Source organism: Cucurbita maxima, unplaced genomic scaffold, assembly GCF_002738345.1.
Source record: "Cucurbita maxima cultivar Rimu unplaced genomic scaffold, Cmax_1.0 Cma_Scf00056, whole genome shotgun sequence".
Lineage (NCBI taxonomy): Eukaryota > Viridiplantae > Streptophyta > Magnoliopsida > Cucurbitales > Cucurbitaceae > Cucurbita > Cucurbita maxima.
Window position 1 is genome coordinate 569,069 of NW_019272072.1, and position 5,205 is coordinate 574,273.

Consider the following 5,205-nt stretch of genomic DNA (forward strand, 5'->3'; position numbering starts at 1 on the left):
GATTTACCAGTAGGATTACATGATTATGACGACACCACTCATGTGTTCTTGGGGAGAAAATTGAAGGTTATTTTAGGGGAAGGTTTTCAGGATCAGTATATGATACATGACACGATGACCTCCTAGTTCTATGATCTTGAAAACATAACAAGAAGTTAATATCCTAGCTTAAGGTCGCGGTTAAGAACCTACTAGTAAGCTACTTAGTTTTATTCACTCCATGGTTATCATTTTTTTTTTCAAGTAACTAAGAGTTGGCCGTGGATGAGAGCAGACTTTGGAGTGTGTGCCATGGACTAACCTCTGTTTTTAAAATAGTATTTTTTGTTCTTTTGAGTCTGCTTCTTATTTTGTGTTTGTAACGAGTTTGTATATGTAACACCCCAAACATGAAGAAAATTAGCTCCCATAAGAATAAGCCACTCATGAAAGACCCAAAGGATAGACACCCCAAACATGAAGAAAATTAGCTCCCATAAGAATAAGCCACTCATGAAAGACCCAAAGGATAGAAAGGAAAAAATTTAAGTTTTAAGCAAGAACAAGGGACTTAGTCAATTGAGTACCCTAACAAGTGATTTCAAGGATTGGAAAGGAAAAAGTAAATGAAAAGGGCAAAAAAGTCATTTTATCAATTATCAAAAATCTTTCCCGATTTGTAATTTCTTATCTAGAAGGATCTCAAGATTCAAAATAAGGGGAAAATGATCAAAAAACAATGAGGAATTTGTAGAAAAATTATGGATTTTTCGTGAAAAATAATAATAAAATATTCGAAAAGTGGAAAATTACCAAAATACCCCTAAAAGAATGGATAATTAGAGAAATGCCACTCTAATTTGAATCAAAGCATCTACCGTGACCATCCGAGCAAAATCCTTCAAACTCAAATCTCAACCGTTGGATCTCCTCCAAAATTTGATATGATCTCAATGAACATGCACGGATCATCACATCCTCTTCATTGAGGCATATTGTATGATTGATGTCTCTTGGTTCATATTAAATATTATCATAATAAGAATAATGAGGGGAATACACCAATTGTTGGGCAACACAGTCAACACAAAGAAATTAGAAAAGAAATATGAAAACTTGAGTCGTGAAAAGTGTAAATTGGAAAAATCTTAGTGCCCGAGGACAATGTAGTGTTATGAAAACTAGCTATATTGAATCTTCAAAGATTAATGTAAATTGTATGAAAATTGAGAGGAATCTTTTTCGTATGTTTGCAAGAGCTTAGCCATGCAGCAACAACGTGATGCTTCAAATACTCTTCCTTATGATTACATACTAATGGTTCGTGAGATCAGAAGTCTTTCTTTAATGTTAAGGATATTTAGTCCTAAATTATAACATACTATATATATCATATTTGATCTTTTATTATAGGATATTTGTCTTCTATCAAAGATCACCATAGGTATCATGTTTGCCTTTTATTACCGGCTCTTTTCATTTATTGTTATTCCCCTATCCTTCATAATTTATTTGATTATTTGAGAACTTCATTTAGGTCTGGTGGTTTCAGCAGATACATGAGATTATAATGATGGTGTTAATATAACACATGCGGAAGCAATTTGGATCTTAGGCACTTTTAGAACATCAATTATAGTAAATAACTAGCATGTTCATGATCAATTCCAGGAGTCTCTTCCAACCTACTAGGTGATGTTGAAAATCACTTCTTGGTTTGTTGAGTCTTCATGTCTTCTCTATTCGTGTCTTTCCTACTTTCTTCGCTTGAAACTTTTTCTTATTTGTATGACGTCATACCACCTACTTCTGCTTGATATCTTCTTGGTCAAAATAATAACGTTTCAAGTTACTAACGTGGACAACAAGATTAGTCCGCATCCATAAGAGCAATTAGATTCTATATGATGTTTTCATAATCATATGTAACTAGTCCATAGTATTTTTTCACACCAGTCTTTGGTCTTGTTGCTTTGAACTCGAAGTTGATCTGACCTTAACTTATATGAACTCTTTATTTTTCTTGAAATTATTGTGGTTGACACTTCCAACTGACCTTTCTCTTCATCCGTCTAGATGATATTTCTATGTGAACATGTGTTGCTTCAGTTGTTTGTTTTTGTCTCCCTTCTTTAGTATCTAACCTTGTTTTTGTCTCTCCTGGTGGGGATAAATCCATTATCTGACCTTTTTTTTCGTCGTGGTGTTCATGCAGTGGCAATAAGGTTTCTATTGAGGTTGCCTCACTCAAGCTCCCCTTTTCAATTACAACAATAGCAGCAAGCGTAGATTCATCATGGCTATGATTCTTTCCCAATTGTAGTATCGACATCATTTTCAACCATCTTGATTGATGGATATTTTTCTGAATGATCGTTGGGTTAGACTCCGTTACTACTAGACATTTTGCTAGGGACATATAAATTACTTTGTGTTTCAGCAGGACGTTCATTCCTGACACGACGTCGAAGTCATCCATTTCAACTATCACTAAACAATTTGCCAAGTCCAAGGCTTCAGCTTGATTAGAGTTCTCATTGTGACTCTTAAGACAGGCAAAGCATCCAATTTGACGGCGTTCATCTTTCCTGTATCTTGATGCCAAAGGATGTTAAAATATTTTGCATCGGTCTCCATCATGAGTTGTGGGTGGCTCTAGAGTTGACAATGGTGTTTCTTACTACTTTGTGCTTTATCCAGACCTCGACATACATAATATATATATATTCATTTAACTATAACACATATGGTCCATGGAAGAATTGTAACTCATATACTCATTAATATTATAATGGCTACTACCTAAATTATAACCTAAAGTTGATAATTGATGTTCAATTAGCCAACCTTAAATTTGTAATCATTGTTGAGTGATTGAAATTACAATGGAAGTAGCTTACACTCCTAGTACGTTAAATGAAGTTTGTCTCTTCTAATAAAACACGAATTTCTCTTTAATATCATTAATACAATTATGCTTCATATTGAACCTACCAAACATGAAATTAAAACTGCGTTCAATTTAACCCTATTTTATTGTCATCTTGATGACGTGTAGGATATATTCTTGATTTAACTTGATATTTCATATTAGTTAAGTGTTTTTGCAAAATCACAATTAGACAACAACAAAGATGAATTTGGTCTGTTTATTATTTTAAAGAAAATTTCTTTCTCCATCTTATTCCTAATAACTCTTCAACTAAATTCATATTATGTTAAGAAACAATTTTTTTACTCGCAAGAAGTAAAATATGCAACTTTAACTAAAATTTCATCGAAACAAATTTTATTGCCATACAACATAGATGACAATTATAGCCTTCAAACAAAAACTAGAGTAGTTGTGGTGAACGGGATAGAAACTCTAGTGTTCATCCATAATATACAACCACTACCTAAATTATGACCTATAAATTTGAAAACATAAGTTGTAGTTGAAAATTACATAAAACAATCCCCTAAATCCAAGAACTCGTGTCCAATTAGTCAATCCTAAAGATAGTAACTAACATAGAGTAATTGAAGCTCCACATGAAGTAATTTAAAGTTCCAGTTACTTAACTAAAGTTTATCTCGTCTTTAATGAAACATGAGTTGCACTTAAGTTCATGAAATATTTACAGACTCCAACTCTGAGTATTATTAATGCAATTATATTTCATATGAGTTTGCCATAAATCAAACTATGGTACATTCAATACAACTTTATTTTCTTGTCATAGGAAGTAAAATAGAAGAATTAAATCAAACAAACTGATGAACTGAGCCGAATAAATCCAACCCAACCCAAACTGATTAGTTTGATTCATTTGTTGGGTTGTAGTTTATTTGAACACTTGCATACTAGACCATCAACTTTTTTTTTTATAGTCCAACAACTGCTCAAGAAAATAGATTTCAAACTTGAGAGAAAAAAATATATTGAGGAGTTAAAAATGTTGCAATTTTTTAGAAAGTGCATTTGGTCTAGTGGTATGATTATCAATTAGGGTCAACCTCTTAATTAAAACTATAATGATGATGCTCTTTTAATATCATTTTATCTTTTCCACTTTCGATATTTGCTTTACTTGGGTACTCCACGATATGTGTCTCAAACTAAAACTTACACTATTTTCTGCTCTCTACAGTAATTGTTGCAAACCCTATGTAAATAATTTAACAGCGGTCTAGATCTAAAAGATATAATAATAATGATTATTGTTCATGGATTTCATTAACAAAGAAAAAAAATGAAATAATGATGATACATTTCATAAAAAACTTAATATATAGCCCATAATAAGGGCATTTGGTCTAGTTGTATGATTCTTGCTTTGGGTCCAAGAGGTCTTGAGTTCAATTCTTGAAATTCCACTCCAAAGGAAAAAAGCACTGAAAAATTTTCAACGAAGCCTAGCCTAAAGGAATTCGTGGCAATGCACTACTTATATAAATTTCATCTATTGAGGCACATAGACTAGCAACTAAGAATTATAGATCTGCTACAAAAGGCATTTGGTCTAGTGGTTTGATTCTCAAAATGCCCCCAACAATATAATATCAAAAAGAATATGATTTTAAATGGGGCCACATAGGTTATCTATTATCACAATCCCGGAAGATGCGCGCACGCTGAAAAAAAAAAGTTCTCCTTTTCTATCACACCTAGAATTGTCATTCTTTTGTCTTTTAAAACCTCTTACCTTATCACACCTAGAACTCTGATACCACTTGTTGTATTGTTCGGTGAGAGGTGTTAGGTTGAATGGCTCAATGACTTGACCTAGGGTCACGACCTCATGTATTTATAGGTTATCTATTATCACAATCCCGGAAGATGCGCCCAAATAACCGATGAAAAAGTTTTAGACCTCATGTATTTATAGGTTATCTATTATCACAATCCCGGAAGATGCGCCCAAATAACCGATGAAAAAGTTTTAGAGAGCCATAGGTTCGAACCGAACCGCGCACGCTGAAAAAAAAAAGTTCTCCTTTTCTATCACACCTAGAATTGTCATTCTTTTGTCTTTTAAAACCTCTTACCTTATCACACCTAGAACTCTGATACCACTTGTTGTATTGTTCGGTGAGAGGTGTTAGGTTGAATGGCTCAATGACTTGACCTAGGGTCACGACCTCATGTATTTATAGGTTATCTATTATCACAATCCCGGAAGATGCGCCCAAATAACCGATGAAAAAGTTTTAGACCTCATGTATTTATAGGTTATCTATTAT